The sequence below is a fragment of the Patagioenas fasciata genome, chromosome 8 (assembly GCF_037038585.1).
Source record: "Patagioenas fasciata isolate bPatFas1 chromosome 8, bPatFas1.hap1, whole genome shotgun sequence".
In the NCBI taxonomy this organism is placed as follows: domain Eukaryota; kingdom Metazoa; phylum Chordata; class Aves; order Columbiformes; family Columbidae; genus Patagioenas; species Patagioenas fasciata.
The window spans coordinates 32,062,540-32,081,855 of record NC_092527.1 but is presented as its reverse complement, the minus strand read 5'-3'; the positions used below and the strand labels follow the sequence as shown (position 1 = coordinate 32,081,855).

Genomic DNA, 19,316 nt, shown 5'->3' with positions numbered 1-19,316 from the left:
ATTGAATTTCATAGCAATTTAAAAATAGTTGGTCATGTGTTTATCATAAAAAAGTAAAAATCGATCTGATGTAATCCAAGATATTCAATGCTATTATAGTGTATATTAATGAAGGCTGCTTCACACATTCTGTCATAGCTTATCTCCCTCTGCAATGACTAATACAGGAGAATATCTAGTCTGCGACAGCTTATACACACAATAAAAGTCCATCAGCACACATACTCACAGAAGTTGAACTTGTTTGATACAATAAACTGAGGCAGGGAACCACAGTGCAACAAGTGCTGTAGCTGTATGACCAGTGCTGTGCTACATTTCAGATCCACGTGTTAAAATGTGTTTTCCAATTTAATCAAGATTACCTACCTATTCATATGTAGCTGTAAAAACAAACAAACCAACCCCAAACCAACATACAAAACAACCAAATCTAACCACAAAACCAAGAATATTTGCTTTATTCTATTTCATAGAGCTAAAAATTAAACCTTGAAGGCCAGTAGAGCAAATTGTGGTACTGTACTGCACCACAGCAGAATCAGCCCTGGGCCTGGTGTGATTGTTCTCACTGTAGCTGCCAACACATACTCAAAATTCTGAGCCCAGTTTTAACAAAGCTAGCGTTCTCCTTGACCTAAGCAGAAGTAAAAACAGATCACATATTCCTCAAAAAAATGTAATATACAGAACTAAGGCAAAGAGATAACTGATTTATGGATAACACACATACTAACTACACTGGAAAACCCCATTCAAACACAGAAATTGTAACTCACCAGTCATGTCACGACATTGACGATAAAAATCATGCAAGCCTGAAACAGAAGACAACCAAAATACAAGACAACTTTCTGCAGCATCCATCCCCAGCCATTCTGTCAAATACACAACGGCAATAGCACAAAGCATCTTTATGACAAGAATAAAAGGCTCTTTAAATGCCTCTTTTATTTTTATTGAATGAACCCACTCTTACACAAAGTTCACGCCACGATGTCTCGAGCTTTAGTGCTGCCAAATCATGTATCTGATTCAACTACGGCTTGTAAGTCACACACAAAACCATCTGAAATGTTTATTAGTTACATGTAATTCATGTAGCAAGTTGAGCAGTTGATTAAGACACTGAACTTTTTAGTAGGTTGAGATACATAGTTGTCAGGAAGACAAACATGTTTTTGATGTTTCACCATAACTGACCAAACACTTCTCTGCTTCAAGTCACTGGCAAAAGCTGAGGGAGTGAAGAACCAAAGCCACAGACTCCTCCCAACTACAGCATTAGCATTTTGTGTGGTTGACTCTTCTCACAGAATTAGTAATCTCTACTAACAGTGTTCCTCCCTCCAAGGAAGCACATTGCACCACACCTCCCAATTGTTTTAGAAGTACATGTATACAAAGACCATAGCTGAAAAAGATATCATCAGATGTGGCGAGTCCAGAGAAATCTTGTCCTAAATATTTTTCAGGTTTATTCATGAGAAAAGGGTGGAGTAAGAAACCACAGCTACAAGATTCACAAACATGAACTCATTTACAGGTTTGCAAAGCAAATCATCCCACCAACCTGTCATGTAACCCATAGGAAAATGCAGCTTCAGACTCTGTGGATCAAGATACTGCTGGATAAAATTAGATTGCCCAGATACTGTATCAGTTCTAAAAAACTGATTGGGTTTTTTGCCTCTTTTAATCTCTCGGTCAGACATGCACTAGATTCAAGTGAACTAAGAAATAACGTAAAGCCAGAGCAGAAAGCAACCAGTTCCTAAACTTTAGTACCTTATTGCACTCTGGGGCAGTTAAGAGCCCTATTCTCATGCATTGTTTAGTGCCTTAAAATGGACACAGTTGGTTACTGGCCATAAAAACAACTGGAGCTCTACTAATAAGATATACCAGAGTACAAAACCCAGAACTGTGTTTCTGATATTCAGACCTTTCTGTCAAAACACAAACTGACAAAAAGATCTTCTGGTAAAACACACCAGAAAGGTTTTACACTTCAATTTTAAAGTACAGATCTGCCTTTTTTTTGTCCTCCCTCAAACACCACCCACTCTTCCAAACAATAAGTCATCCAATGCTGCACAGGAATTTTAATTGTTTCCATAACTTCTGCTACCTGCCAAAAAAGTACTCAGCATGACATATACAGGACAGGGTGCCTATGATACATGTATATTTAAAATAAAATATGAACATACATATATATACACACACATATAAACATATGTATAACATATGACAACTTTTGTATAGCTATAAAAACTAGAAGCCTTTGAAAGAATCAGCCTTTATTCTTTGAGTAACAGGCACGGTTCAAGCATACTTGACTCTCTGGCTCAGATTTACAACTGAGTTACTACAGCTGAACTTCCTGCGTGCCATGTGAGTTGGGCTTGGTTTGGTGTCTCCTTGCGCACTATTAGCCCTGACAGATGCAAGTTCGCAGCAGAAATCTCTTTTGTGAACGGCCCGACGAGGATGCGCTCCTTTGTATCTGCTGCACATAGAGTGACACACATCTCTGCAGCCACCTCTGCCTGAGCTTGGCTGGTGTGAGTGCTGTGACTGAAAGTCGGGCTGCTTTCAAGAGTTGTGTAACTTCTTTTATTTTCTAGGCTTTTTTGGTGTTGTTTTGGTTTTTTATGTTTTTATTTATTTATTTTAAGACCTTGGTCTGTCAACCCTTCCTCACTCTGCACAGTATAAATAATGGCCCTGGTTTCAGTGGGACCTTTGAAATACTCATCTTGTGGTAGAAAGAATTGCACAACAAGCTGGTGGGGGCATTTTCAGCATAATTGTACAAGTTGATTTATTATACTTATTAGGACCAGGTCTTAAAACAACAAAAAAAATTATCTAGCATCTGTTTAAACAATCAGTTCTGTGAATCAGACTATTTATAAACATACAATATGCAATTACTGTGTATCAGTAAAATCCTTAGGATATTTGTAGATACTTTAGCAAAAGAGCTTATAGATGGTTCCCTGACTAAACTGCATGACAGCACAAACCTGCTAGTAGGGGAGGCCTAACAATTTCCATAAAACAAAAGTGCATTTAGAACAATTTAGTAAACAAGGGGAAAAATATCTGTGGGATTTACAGGGTGGAAGCTAGAAAAATATTATCTTCAACAACAGACACTACACATTTTTCCAGTGATTTTACAACTAAAACCAGCAAGCTGCAGCTTCTGAAATCATTAGTGCTCAGAATGTACTTTTGACAGCAGTTTTTGATTTGTGATGGGTGGTTTGTTTTCGCATTGTTATGGGCTGGGTGAAGCCTCAGGCAGACATGCAGCCCTGTTGATAACATGCGTATTTTCCAACTCCGTGATAAATTTCCCATAACTGCTGGCCTGGAACACAACTTTCAGCAACTTCACTGTTTCACTTTTGGCGAAAGCAGCATCAGTCCATTTGGTATAATAGCTCCAAGACTAGAGATGAAGACAACCATTTTCAGAAGGGATTACTGTCAACACTCAACTTCAGAGGCCTATTTTCAGAAAACACTAACTTGCTTTTAGAAAGCCAAATCTCCTCCTAACAGATTTTTTTCAAGCTAGAAATCCAAAGTCAGAAAATACTTTTGGAAGGTGCAGCTGAAATCTGAACACCAACATCAACAATGCTGGTTGTTATAGCTTAGGAGAGGTTTTATTCTGTATGCAAATCCTAATAAGTGGACATATTTCAGTACTTTTGCACCACTACCGCTGAGGTCTGTGCTGTTTTCAAAGCCTAAAATATTTGCCTTTCACAGCTGCAAAGGAAATGACAACAGAAGGAAAACACAGCCAGTGTATATCAGCAATTAATTCCATCCACAACTGCCCAGCTGTTTGCTCATGGAGGAACTGGACTGTTTCCTCTCTGAGCTTTTGCCACTGAAAGCTGATACGGTGCTTTCAGAGACACGGGCTGTGGGTAACGCGTCAGGAATGTGCGCAGGATCTCATGGAGCTGGACGAGAAGAAATGAAATCCAGACCAGTGAGCTTTGTGTGATGAGGATAAAGTTATCTGGGGGAGAGGGCAGCTGGAGGGGGACAGGATGGGGAGCTGTTGGCAAAGCCAGGCTTAGCGCGCAGGACAGACACGACTATCACTGTCAGAGACCAGGTGGGATGGTCGCAGAGACCCATGTGTCTCTATCAGCTCTGCAAGATGTTTTTACCTTGACTGATGCCAAACAGGTAGATTTGGGGACACTTCACAAAATCTGTTACTGTTACTTAAGATCAACACTTTCAAAATGAAGTTGCTGGGGACTTGGCTCCGTGTACACTAGAGTAAGACTTACTGCTAAGTAATTACTACTTCTTGGTAAGAAATCTTAGCAATACTTGCAGCCCTGAAGCTTCAGAACTTAAGGCAGAATTCAGCTCTTTAGAGTCTTTCCCATGCATACAATCCTCTAAAGCCACACTTACGATTTCAGGAAAGGCACCGAGTATATATTAACAAGAGGAACATCCTATCGGTAGCATCTACAAACCCTGCCCTGCCAAGTACCTGGAAATATCATCCCACTCTGGAAAAAACTCACAAAGCTAAATGCAAAGTTCATATTTTTCCTGTAACATATTTAAAAAACAAAAATGTGTATTTTTTCCTTCCTCAACCCATTTAAAAATTCCAAATTATCCATATGGTTACCTTATTGCTGGGTAAAGCCACACACAGCAAGCCTCTTCTAATATATATTACTACCATTTTTTCTTCAGCTCCACCACCACCAGTTAAAAAGAGCTCCTTTGATTTTTAGTAACAGCAGATGACCTTTTGACTTGCTGCATCACTCAACCAGGGGCAACAGCTCAAACTGTACAGGTATTCAGAATAATAACACTAACAACAAAATATTTGCACTTGACAATTTTCAAGACCAGTACCTAAGGTAAGAAGTAAATATAGAAGGGCTATTCCCACTACAAAAAGGCACGCTGAAGTACCGTCTTGTGTATTTTGCTGAATAAATAGAGCCTGCTAAAACTACAGGCTTGCGTCCCAGTGTGTGGAAAGAAAAACACTCTGCAGAAATAAGACTGATACCGTGTCCATATAGTAATGAAACTAAAGTGAGAACAATATTCTTTTAGCAAACAAGATTGATGAGATATCTAAATATTACCTTTTTAAATATGGACCATTAAAGATTAGACCTATGCTTCTGGTAGACCGGTATAATCTATGAAACACCTACACAAGCATGTGGTGTTAGTACAGGGAAAACACAAAAGCAGAGGACTTTCAGTAATTTACAGTTTCCCAAGGAAAGTAAACCCAAATCCCATGGTTGGCTGGAAATTATGAATTTGTATGAACTGGTTACAATACATTCTCTTTTTACTCCCTTGGAACCAATGACTCAATAATGGGTAAACAGAAGCAGCAGAATTTCCTTAAATCAGAAGGATAGCACACTTCAGACTGCAAGTAATCTCACTACACTGTTGCAGGAGTAGTTCCACTGCTGCTTGAACGCAAGAACCACACTCATCATTCTTCCCATAATTTCACTTTAAGCTGCTCAACATCAGGCAAATCCACTGGGGGATGATTTTGTACATCGCTTACTGTCTGCCACAGCAAAACCTAACTTTCTCACATATTAGACGCATACACAGAAAGTTTCTGTATGTGATGAATACAGCTTTACTTTGGGATAGAAGGCACAGGGGGAAGGATGTGGAGGCAAGGGACTCAGCCGCAGCTGCACTGAGCAGCCCCTCCAAGCGGGGGCACAGCGCTCCAAGGTTGTTAGTTCTTTTCACATGAAGGGCTGCAATACAAACAAACAGTCATAATATATATTATTTATATATTACTTTTCCTAAATATTGGACAATACAAAGCAAAACTATTTGAACATCAAAACAAAAAGGAATTTTTAATCTAAAATTCCCAGAAGGATGAAAGGCTTGATTAAACCTACCTCAAAACCTAAGATATTTCAGCAAATTACAGATAAAATGACTGTCACTCCACCCATACTTATTAGAAGGGGTATTAAATCAGCAGTTATTGATTTCAAGACTGGTTCTCTGGCTCAGTTTTCAGTCACATTTTGATAGAAGGCTGTGAAAATATTGATTGATGATAAAGTGACAACAGAGTAAATTTCACTGCATCAGTAAAACTCAGGTGAGCACTACAAAAATAAATCATTCAAGTGAATCTTGCAGGTGTATGTGTGCCAACTGGCTAACTAAACACGGCCATTGCTGACTAGTTTCTTCTTTATTTTTCTCCAGAGCAAAATTATTGCCTGTGCAGCAAACCTATCCAGGATCTATGCAACACAAAAGCATGGAAGACATGTCCCAGAAATAAATACCACAATTCTTCTGCTCTTAAGGATTTACCATTTAAATTTAGGCATGATGCTTCAAGCTGAAGATAAATTTAAGTGACTAAGGCTAAAATTCACACAAAGAAAGGGTTGCAAGCCTGCATACCACTTACATATCCTAAAATAGACTCATGGGTGAGTGTAGCAGTGAGGTTCCAAGCGGTACATAGCTCTCAGATTTGCTATACAGCAAAGAATTTTGCACTAAAAGAATGCAAAAGGGGTTTAGTAAATCCCCAGTTTCCACATTCAGGAAGCTGCATTTACTCCTGCGGAGAAAGGACCTGCACAAATGAACAGGCAATACATATCGCACACCTTGGGTTAATTACTGAAATATGGAAGGTGCTTGAGTGTGTCTAGAAATGCTTACATTACATAATGGTTAAGGGTAAATAGCATTACCTGAACTTGCAAGAGGAGTTTAGTGGGTGAATTACCAAATTTCATACTTAATTGGTAAATAACGTGTGAGTTACTTGGGATGACTTCAGTTTTTTCTCTCTGGAATTTGAATCAGCAACAAAATTGCACAACATCTAAAAGTTCCCAGTCTGAAAGGAAAATTCCTAAGCCCTAAAGTAATAGTTTTCATTTATCATTCATATCATGTATGAACTACTGAAATTTAACATCTTCACGTTCAACATTCGTGTTCAGGAATTCATTAGGTCCTAGAGTGCTATTCTTTTTGCCTAACTTTAAATGTTTACATAACATTTGAATTAATTGTCTAATTAAAGTCTCACTCTAGGATGAAGTGAATAATTTTCTAGACTTCATCGCCTGCACTGTAGACTTACAGTGATTGCAACAGAGGCACATAATTCACAAGCAGACATCCCCATAGCTGACATCAGGTTACGCAAGACTCATGCTGCTCTAAACACTTGCAAGCTATGTGCAAGACTGAGGAAACACATAACAAGAGATCACTTTGCTATTTTAAATACCAAGGGCAAACGGTGGCCTACATGTTCAACTCCTGCAACTTGCACAGCCCGACAGCACCTCTCAGCATGCGTTTTTTTCTATGCATCTCACTCTCTTCAGAGGAAAAGGGTCTTTTCCATTGCTCCAGTCAACAAGCCATGTTACACACTCATTTTCTGCACTGCAGCACACCACAGTAGAAAATGAGTACCTAGTGGTACCAATCAAATACTGAAATCTGGCAACAGTGGTGTGAATGTGGACTAAAATATGCTGTGAGAAAATGTCACCAGGCACAAACAAGCTTTCAGAATACCAAGTGCAGGAGCTGCTAACATAACAAACATTAAGTGAAAATACACGTCCGATTCCTTAAAAATATATAAATAAAAAAAACTGTCAACATGCAGGGAAGAGAGTAGGAGGAAAAGTGAGGGGAGGAGTAGATTTAGATTTTCTTAGGTTTGTGATCAAAATACAAATTTACTTGATTAGGAAAACGAACATCCATGGAGACTACTACAAAGCAAACAAGTTTAAGTAGAAGTCATGTTTAGTGAGTTCCATAAAGGATTTTTAAAGCAATGAGAATGTTTTCCTTCCTGTTCCTAGTAAATGCTTGCAGCTAATGTAAATTTCAAAGGTTGTCTTCTGTATCTTATTATTGCTGTCAAGAAAAACAGATGAGCCAGAGTTAGCAAATGCATTATACACCTCACACTTCTGGACCTCAACATGGTACTAAAGTCTTCACATTTCAATGTTACGACGACACGTAAGTAAAGTACTCCTTTATACTAGAAATTCTTTAACAGTCCATGTTGAAAGCCGAGTTAAAGCAAAGACAAACCCCTCACATCCACCAGCCTGCTACAACCACCTTGCTAAACTCACTGCAATACAGAGTTTACAGCAAATCTGAAGTCTGTTTGGTAAAAGCTAATTTAAACTCGCCTCCATACACCACAGCTTGATCTTCTGGGGCACGATTCACGGCAAAAATGCAACATCATAAGTTATGGTGAAGATGAAAGGATTTTTGAACACTTTTCTAGATCATGCACACTTACCAGCACCCACCTACGAACATATGTTTTCTTCCATATGACACAAGTCTGCAAAATAACAATGATGCAAACTCTATGTTTTATGTTTTATAGAGAATAGCATAAAATTATCTACAGTGCACCTCCCCAAAGCCTGAAGGACAGATTAGGTCAAAGAGGTAACCTGACCTCTTTGGTAGCCTTTCCTCATCTTATGATTCCTCGGTATAAAACCAGCACACAGCTGACAGATGCAGAAGACCTTTCAGCTCGTAGTCTAATAAATCTGTTTCACTTCAAAGCTATTTCACCATCATTAAGGTATTAACTTTTTTTTTTTTTAACAAAGATCAGTGTTGAGGGTTTTTTTTACCCCCAGTTTCTTATCTTTTCAAAGATTCACTGGTCATCAGCAACTTTATGCACAACTGGTCAAATGCAAGCTCTTCTTGCTTAGGAAAAGTAGCTAAAAAAATCCTCACAGCACACAGCCTTATTGCTTTGTGCAACTGTTCACTCCTTCAAGGGAGATGTCATTGCAAAAGTGTACAAAACACTTTTTGTCTTCATCAGTTCTTTTTCTCTTTTGCAGAAAATGTGAAGTTCATAAAATGCCCATTTCCTCCTTCAGTTCATAAATTCACACACTTATGATCAACTCTTGAGGAAAAAAAGATGTTTAATTCCAATGTGAACTTTTTACACTGAAGAAACTTCAAATATATTCAATCCACGTAGAAAGTCAGACACCCTAAAGAGGTTGTACCTATGGAATAACTTGCAAGAACCCACTATTAGTTCAAAGCACCTTTTTTCCTAAACTTTTGTATCTGATGCACAGAAGACACTACACCTTACTTGTTTTGTATCCTCTTATGATCTGTGTGTCACTAGCAATAAAAAAAGAGCCACATCCATCCAGTCTGATGTGTCCAAATCACATATGAAGACAGGAGAAAATTCAGACTGGGCAGGTTTCATAGGAGTCAACTTATTGACCACAGCACATCTGCCACAAACAAAGCTTTACCTGGATCTTGTGGTCAGAATCTGACCAAAGCTGACCAAATACTCACATCTAAATTAATGTATGTTGGCAGTCACATATTTTGACCACAGACAGGTCATTTAGTGTGCTTGCTGCAACACAGTTAATTTCGGCCCACTGCTTCTTATGATCTAATTCTTTATTGACATCCATCCAATTTAACAAAAGGTTACACTGTGGTATAGTAATAGTGTTTCTGCTTATTAAGTATAGTCTTCACAACGTTACATGATTATAAAACAAATAATTGCTTTTTTGCATTTTACATTTCAATTAAATTACATTTCATTTCCATTTCTGCAAACTGAAGAGGAGGAAAAACAAGTGACCCCATTAACTGCGTGCCCACTATAAGGCTAAATATCATCTATTTGAAATGTACACGTGCGCTGTTCTCCAAACACTAGATAAACAATGGATGTGCACATTTACAATTCTGTGGTTTTTATTTGTTTCCAATCACACATACCAACTCGTCTGTACAGACCTGCTGGTCTGCGGTACCCTGACTGTTTCTGGAATTCTTTTAATACATTGAAATTGTGTTTGCCTAGTTTCCTGCCTCTGATCCTCAGCAACAGACCACAGTTGCCAGATTGGTGTTGTCACATGCAGCTACCTCAGGATCACTTGGGCAAATGATACCTACTCCTGGCAATTTGAATATTTTTTTTAGAACCTAAAAAAAAAAAATTTACCAACATTTCAATTTGAGACCAGGTCTTAAAATACCACCTATGGAGCAAAGTTTCTGCATGAAAATATTAAAATCTTGCAGGAAAGTCAACTTGGAAACAAATGATTTAACTTTCATCAGCATCTTATCTTCTCTGAGCAGTTCTTTTACACTTCAGTCATCTACCAGCTCCTCAGTCTGTCTGGCACGACATCCATTTCTGATGCACTTGAAATGATTTAATTTAAATGATTTATTGTAGGCTCTCATACCCTTAGCAAATTGTTTCTCAGAATATCTTTTGGCCAGACTTATTATACTTTAAAATTTAATTTGCAATAGCTGGGATTTTTTTCCTTTCTGTTTTCTTTGGACACAGCTTCAACTTTTGAAAGATGTCTCCATGTTTCTAAGAGGTTCCTGAACTCTGCTATAAAACCCTCCTTGCCCCTGAAAAAATAAAAAGTAGCAACAAGAAAAAAAAAAAAGGACGTTTTAGATAGGTGGTATACATTTAATCTGACTTTGAATTCAGTCTTTGAAGAGTCACTTTGCTACCTGCAAACTTCCTTACAATGAGCATTCTCACTTTTATGACTAGCAAAGGCAGAAGGCCGGCATGGGAACTGCAGCATTCAGCTCCCTGGCTCAGGTGTTACCAGTGAACTTCCAGTTCAACTCTAGAAACATAACCATAGTTCAAACTTCTACTTATTGAAGCCAGGTAAGAACCAGCTTTGCTATCCCAGACTCCATATCCAATGCACTGTAAACAACACTGATGCTTTGTCAAGCCACTTCCTTCCACAAATGTGAGACTGGTATCAACAGGCTTCCTCCTCTGAAAACATTCATCAGGTCACCTCCACAGGAACAGGTTAGTGCTCCAAACAACAAGGCAATTTGTTAAATGTATTATTAACCAAGACTGGAACTCCTATGAGTTACAGCGTTTCACTATTTTTTTTTTTTTAAGAAGTACATAGTCAAAGACTGCAAACAGAATGTAAACAAAGGAGTCTGTTCTGTCCTTGTTAAATCATTACATTTGGGGGCTTGACTGCTTTAATTTATTAAAAGAATTAACTCAATCTTAAGTTACAGCCTATGTCAAGTACAAATTCTCTATTGCCACCCTTACCATTAAAGACAGTTAGCTGGAGTTGGAAGGGACGTCTGGAGATCATCTTGTCCAACCCACCTGCTAAAGCAAGTTCACCAGAGCAGATGGCACAGGAATGTGTCCAGGCATGTCTTGAACGTCTCCAGAGAAGGAGACTCCACAACCCCTCTGGGCAGACTGTTCCAGTGCTCTGGAACCCTCAAAGTAGAGAAGTTTTTCCTCATATTAAGGTGGAACCTCCTGTGCTTCAGTCTGTGCCTGTTGCTGGGCACCACTGAAAGGAGTCTGGTCCCACAGATTTGATTCAGCGATCATCACTTACTGATTTGTGTAGCTGCACTGCTGTTAATCCAGAAACACAGATAAGTTTAACTTAATTTTAAGAGAATTAATTATAGGTTGCTCCAAATACTTGTATAGATAAACTTCAAACTGAACCGTTTGACATGAAACTCTACCTATCTCTCTCTACATTGAGTTGTGGACACCACGCAACAGCAGCAACTGTTCACGACTGAAAACAGTTCCCGAATGGAGACAGAGCATAAAGAAGTCAGACTCACAGTTACACTACATTAGTGATTTTTTTTACCCCCATTCCCCCTCGACTAAGACTCAGCCTAAAGATGCCACAATACAAATCCCGCTTCCTAGCGGTCCGTGCTGACAACTGCCAGCGATTGTAGCGTTGGAAAGGCTCAGTTAACAGCTAAAGCCCTTTAGAAAGAACAGAATTAAGTGAGTGTCAGCTGCAAATAACTCAACTGACACTGTTTTAACCTGATATGCCAAGGTACACAACTAAGCCGAATCTTAAGACTAGCTCCCCATTTAACAGATTCTTTTCTATGAAGAGTCACTCACTGTTCATTAGCAGACACAAACCCCTCATGTTATTACAACAGAACCATTAAGAAGTAAATCCAGCTTTAGCAAAGGGGAAACAAAAAGCTGTATGTTTATTAAACTGATTTTCTAAATATCAACATTTGCTAAGGAGGTCATCATTACTGCATACAGTTCAATGAATGAAGGTGAAAAAATCCTAACAACACAGGCTCTTGTTGAAATTATTAAATCAGTATTGAGTGGAAGAGAGTTTTGAGGCTTATAACTACTTTGGAAAAAGTTCAATTTTTAAACACTTATTCTCCATTCACTCCACCCAGCTTATGAATAAAGCCAAACCAGACCAGCCTGGATAAAAACCCAACAACCTCCACTGTAAAGTCACAGTGATGAGTCGATACACATCTAGCTACATTTTTATGCTCACAAATATTCAGCATTTCTAAATCATCAAGCACAGACTTACTCCTAAGCTAAAGAGCAATTAAAAAATTAAGTACAACGTGGTAAAGATAGAGTGACATATTTAAACCCATTTTGTTAATAGTTACAATGCTAGGAAAACAGAATTATTTTTGTCTTTTGGAAACAATATTTAATTTTAAGCTAGATCTGTTCTCTTAGAATTATAAGCTTATTGATTTAAAGTAACACCACTTGGCAATTTTGAATCACCATTCTTGGTTTTAATTACAGCATCACATAGAGCTGAAAAAGTCTGATCACCACGTCAGAAGCTACTGAATAACTGTATCAACTCTTTTTCCAGAGCTGTCCTTCATTAATTCAAAACTACCAGGGTTTGATAACACAATCTGTACTACTGACTTGTAACAGCCTGCTCATGTCAACTGAAAAAGGATGAGTTTTTTCGTCTGGTGAACTCCAGAGCTCCAGCGCATCTCTCCCATGCTTGGCAGCACCAGCTCCCTACAAATCCTTCTGGAGGTGCCCGCCAAGCTGCCCTGCTGCCATCAAAGACTTCCCATAAACACTGTCCTCTTCCTCATCCTGCCTCACACGGACCTGTTTTATCATACGGGCTGAGGAATTTGACAGGGAGTGAGATACAGAAACTTATCTGCTGCCAGCAAACTGCTTCCAGGATAGGGGCATTGGAAAGGGAAGCGGGTGAAGAGCGATTCAACACTCTTCAACACATTCCAGCCACTTGTAGAGGGGAAAAAAAAAAAAGGCAGCACCAACAGTTCAGGATTTTAACATAATGAAAATAATGTATTTAAAAGATACGCTGGCTGGGAAAGTTTGAATGTCTTTTTCCTGAATCCACAACAGAAGTAATATCTACAGAAATTCTGCACAAGCCCAAGGCTCAGCAGCGTGCCTGAGGAAACAGGATCTTTGCTTCAAGCGCCCTGTTCACATTTTAAAAGGCTGCACGAATTGGGATAAGCCTTCCTTACTACCATGGATCACAGAAGTAGCAGCAATTCTGAAAACATCCTAGGGTGATGTTTTCCTCTTTTACTTTAAAAGTTTCCTCATCCTCGACTGCTAAGCTCTCCTCCTCCAGCTTTCCATCACAGTGAGAGAAGCAGTGCAAGTGCTCAAGCTTAGTCCAGTCATGCCAGAGAAACAATGTTTTGGGCTCTTTTGAGACGTGACAATTATCAGCTTGGTGCTACGGATACAGAGAACTAGGTTCTACTTTGTAAAGGCAAACTGTTGAAAATTATGGCGGTTTTGAAATAATAATTAAAACCAAAACACAATGAACAATGAAAAAACACTTTCACATGTTTAATAAAGCAACAGGAGCTACACACAAAGCAAGTGCTTTTTCAGGAGAAAGGCAACAACTGCAGAAACACTAAACAGGATCTCCTTTTATTTTTTTTATACATATTCTCTTTGATTACTTTAGGTTGCGCAACATATATCCCACATTGTATTTTATTTGTTTATGAGTATCTGGGCAGAGCTCCAGTGCTTTGATGCAACTGGCCACAGCGAACAGCACCGCTGTCACCTCCAGCACTCAGAGGGGTAGAGACCAGCCAAGCAAAGAGGAACCGAGTTCCAGAAAGTTTCTTCACCTCAACAGGAAGGAAAAAGTCCAACAAATGAAGGACTTCAGAAAAAAACAACCATCTTAGTGATGAATGTAGTTATCTTATTCCAATCTTAATGAGAAAAATTCAGAATGCAGATACAGCATAAACAAACGTTATTTTCTGCAGCTACAAACATTTATTGAGAAGATTAAGTCAAAGATTCAGATTTTTCTGCAGTGAAACTTCTTACGCTAGGAACAAATAAAAGCTTAAAACTGATTCACTGCAGACAATGAGGTATCAGATTACATGGGTTTATGAAACGTGCATGAGCCCAACTGTGTGTTTAATTTTATTTCTGTTACCAGACTGCAAGACCAATTTTTTTTTTTTTACTATTATTGACTGGAAACAGGCATTTAAGGCAGAAACACACTCATATCACATATTCTGCTTCATCATTCATGAAGATAGGGTTATTTAGAATCACTGACATTTGAAGAGGCCCACCTGCACAACTTAAATGTCCCCAATTAAAAAACTGACCAAAACTTCACTTAGACCATGGGGCTCAGAGAAGACAATGAAGTCACGTTCCACAGGAGGATCCCAGGCCTCTGAGATCCTGAAGTATGATCAGGGCTGGTAACTGACGGAAGACAGAGAAGATAAGCTTTCCATGTCTGCATAAAATGTCATATATCTAGGAATAAACACTTAAACAGTTTCTGTCACTCAAGCCTGGGAAGTGATGTGCCTAAACTGATCTCAAACCAACATTCAGCCCAGTTCCTCCTGAACTAGAAGGGTGAGGGCCAGTTGAACAAGAGAGACCTACACATGGTGCTGGTAAAATGAACAGATGTGTTGAAAGAAGCATTGGAGGGGGAACTAAAAAAAAGGCAGAACTCAAGTACATGCTTAAAATAGTCCCACAAGCAACATCCAGCCTCTCTCCAGGCTTAGAAAATCCAGGGGCCCAAAAGCACCGAAAACAGCCTGGTTAGAAATGTGAGCTTCAGCAGGGCTGCCGTGGTCATCCTGCAAAACAGATACGGCCACACATCCTGTTTGTCACCCAAGAGAACCAGACATTAGGGTCTGATGCTTTAACTAGGGTAGAGACAAAAATTTTGGTTAACTCTACACTGGTAATACGCAACAATACTTTGGTAACTGTCCTGCTCTGCCCTACCTTGACATCTTCCCCAGTACTATGTGTAAGGGGATTTTACAAGTCTAATTTTTACAACAAATTGAGTAATGCTAATCAGGACATAGAAAAGTGCTTCGTATCATAGAAAGAAGTTACCCACTGCTCTCAAAAAACATTAAAAAAAAAAAAATCAACTTTATGAAGTCGCTGAACCCAAAACTATCATTTTGTGAGATGGTTTTAGAAAATGGCTCCAACAGGTCCTTGAACATTTTAACAATTCAAGGTCTAAGCCCTCCTCACACAAACCACATGGGACAGCAGAAGGCAAAGGGAGTGCAGCTTGCCAGCTGAGAGCCAACACTCAATGATATTCAGCCAGGTTAAACGGTTGGGTAATGCTGCCATACTCTCTGTATTTCAGGGAAGGGTTGGGTTTTTTTATTCAGAAAAATCAACCCAGGTGATAAATTCGAACACAGATTTTGATTAATCTTCCATCTTACTGTATTTTTGTCCCATTTGCTTTTAGCCGGTTCCTCAGACAGAGCAAGAAATAAGGAGGCAGTTGTTTTACTGTGTCCTCCTGTCCTTATAATGCGATGCACCAGATTGGAGTTATTGAATAAGCTCATAAGCCCCCAGGTTACATTCTTCTTCATCTGCAGTCTTGCCTTTCAAGTCAGCTCTACTCTTATTAAAAGGACCAGAGGCTGTTCCCGGGCATACCCTGTCTTTGAAGACGAAGCCCCAGCTACATTTTATGGAAAAGACCTCTCAGTTCATACCTCTGCCAAACTGCATAGCAGGTTTAAACAATTACACAAGACAGTGGATTTCGATTCCAGGCTCCTCTTACTCAGTCTCAGGTTTTAAAATAATATTTTGCTTTCTGCTAAGGCACTCCTGAAATAAATGTTCCAAAGAGTGACGATCCAAAGGCATTAAAGAAAAAAGTTACAGCTTAAACAGCATGACAGGGATTATGAATAAAGAATCTCTTTCCATATGGAAAAATTTTTTTAAATTTGACATTGCTTTTCAGTATGCATTAATCAGAAAGACAGTAGTGAATTCTGACTGCGTCAGAGAGAAGAGAATCAAAACTGTTGGGACATATTACAGAAAAGAACAATTGCAAAGAAGGAAGAACAATCCTATAGCTTCTTTTAAAACCTAATGATTAGCAGTGTTTTCTTAAATGGCTGGGAAAGTCTGCAGTTTGGAGTCAGCCACATGTTACTTATCAATGCTTCAAATGCAGGGTGAGTAAGAAAGGCCATGTCTGGTTCCTTTTGCAATGGGGAAAAAAAATCTCTTTTGAAGTCTTTCTGAGGGACTGATGGGGGAGAAAGTGTCAGGAAAAGGATCTGACAGGTTTTGCACAGTGAGGGGCAAAAAACCGTCTGGAGTAAAATCTCCTGTCTAAATTGAGCAAAGAGATAGAAACCTCTCCTTCAGCACTGGAGACGCCAGATAAAAGTCTGAGGCTCTCTTGTATCTTTTTTCCAGCCACACATTAATTCCTTTTTATGCTTTTTGCCAGGTTCTCATGTTACCAGGAGCCTGCAGGAGAGGCCAGTCCAGCACCGAAGGGAACGCAGCCACACTGAGGCTCCATGTACAGCAGCCTCCCAAGCTCCCAGCAAAACAACTTGTATTTTAAACACCCCAAGCACCATAGAGACTTCAATTTAAAGGTGGAAGTGATCACCTGAATGAACTTAAAACAAAAGTCAAAGGATCAAGAAATTACTCTGTTTCTTGACATGAAAGGCATTATAGATGAACATGTCACTGCCAATATTGCTGGTTTGCTCTGGGACAGGATTTCTCTCCTTTTTTTCAATTCCGTGCAAATAAATAACCTGAGAAATCCTACATTGCCTGCAGTGTAAGCATAAATACCCACCAGCAGGTCAAGAACTAGACACGTTTCATTTTTCTCAGCACTGTAAGTTGCTCTGCCCTTTCTTTTAAATTCCCACGGTCTTGAAGACAGCGATCAAAAAGAAAACACACGTTATTTTTCTCCTCAGTCATAAAGATAAATTCTTGATATAACCAATCTCTAAAAGCTGTATTAAAAGTAGAAATTTGAGATTAATTCTATATAAATTATACTTCTATCTGTATCAAACTGCTTTGGCATGTTAAAAACAGCTAAAAATATGCAAACTCAGCATTAACTCAACAGGGTAGAAAACTCTAGAGTTCACTACACCATCACTCACAAGTAACAGTTTCATGTTGTTTTACTGGAAGAAGGCAGCTCGTCACTGTTCAATTTGAAGTAGAGAGAAGTGTGCAGTAAGCTTTTATTAATAAAAACCATTGTCTCTGCACTTAGATAAAGTGTTTTGACTCCTTCCTTGCTTCTGCCTCATGGCGTTGCATTTGCAAGGTATGTGTGGCATTTCATGGGTAATATTTCACAGCAAATGAAAGAGAAAAAACTTTCTCCGGCTGAAAAAAAACACACCCACAAAGAATCCTATCCAGGTGTCAGCAACGGGATTATTTTAATATAGTCCTTTTAGTTACATAACAGGCATGAAAACACAAGTTGTAACACTCTGTCTTAATCAAGGACTGGGGAGCTGTGGAAAACACCGGTAGAAAAAAATACCCTTCAGATAAGAGGTTAGGCACTAAAATCCCTAGAAGACTGCACTGCAAGAATGTTTGCTGCTTATTATCATAAAAATGAAAACCATAACACAATATGTGCTAGCTATACCACAGTAACTCTGGCAAGACATAATAGTCAGAAGTTTCTGTAAAAAGTATGAAAAAAAAACAACCCCAAAGCAAAAAACAGTTCCTCACTCGTAAAACAAAGGCTACTGCTCAGGTTCTGCTGTCTTCATACTCCTCCTTTTGCATCTCTAGGAACTGTACACGTAAGGGTTAAATAAGGTACTGAAGTCTAGTAATTACTGTGATGAATGTCAAAGCTGCAAGCAACACATTCACTCATCTTTGATGATACTTCTCATCAGCTGGTCCCTGTACCCCCTTGTACAAACAGGTAACAACCACCTCACCATGTCTGGAACTTGCAGGAAACCTCGATATCCTTACACATAAGAAGTTCCATTACACAGAGCAAATATTATGCAGTATTGTTCAGACTCTTGCACATACACCAAAGCCAAGGTACACTTTCAGCCGCAAAAGTATTTTGCACAACATCAATGAGATTAAAGCTGTGTGGGTGTTTATTTTTTTGTTTGTTTTTGTCTGTGCTTTTTAATAAAACCACTTTAAAGTGGCGGTTTGCTGATTCAATTCCCCTCCTCCCTCTTAAAATCATTACACTAAATGATGAGCAAGAACACGGCCAAGAATTCAGACAGTAAAATGTTCTGAGTACCTTGATTTCTTTTCCACAGCTCTCCTTGCTTTAGTAATGTTGTGGACCTGTAAAACAGAAGAAAGAGATTACTGACTCCTGGTAGGCTTTTGAATATTACTGGAATACGCTTGAAACTTAAGAGAGGAGCTACACAACATTTAGTTTCTTAAACTCTTTCAGAATGTTTTATTGAATTGCATTTTACTTTGTTATCATATAACGCATTTTTTCTTTGTTATCATATAACGCATTTTTCATATTAAAAAATACCAAAAGAAAGTCTTACGTGATAGCATCTAGTTGGGAATCTCTCCATTTTGCCTCATGCACGCTGGATTACAAATCAGAAAGTGAAATCCAGCCTATCTGCTGCATTTTTAAAACAGAGCATAGCAGCCACAGCGCACGGTTCCTCTGCTAACCCAGCAGAAGCTGAAGTCAGGAGCAGCCGCTGTGCTGCTGAGCGGGTGGGGAGCCGGGGAAGGGAACACAATCTGGCTCTTTGAAGGCTGACAACTGGTGGTGGGCAAAGTTCATCAGGAAATAACTGCCTTGCTCTGACCCCTTCCCACCACTGAGCAGCTACGGCTTCTCCTTTTGCCTTCAGCTTCTAACATGAAAGTAAAATGAGTAAATAAAATAGCAATTGTTTGCTTCCATGGTCTTTCGTCTTCTCCGTCTTTGAGTTTTCTAGAGTTAAGCCTGACAAATCTATTTTCATCATCTTCCCTT

General features: G+C 39.0%; 1 protein-coding gene across 5 annotated transcripts in view; it reads right to left on the bottom strand.

The window, feature by feature from the left end:
* Positions 1–19,316, bottom strand: part of ADD3 (adducin 3) — a 100,247-nt gene that overhangs the window by 47,544 nt on the left and 33,387 nt on the right. For 3 of the 5 annotated variants that reach the window (XM_065843095.2, XM_065843103.2, XM_065843098.2), the window contains exon 2: positions 18,603–18,649. The exons of 1 other annotated variant lie outside the window; for it this stretch is intronic. The gene's annotated coding sequence lies outside the window, so the exon portion shown is untranslated. Of the gene's footprint in view, positions 1–18,602; positions 18,650–18,870; positions 19,035–19,316 lie in introns of those variants that run through there. One more of the 5 variants, XM_065843096.2, reaches the window with a different exon arrangement.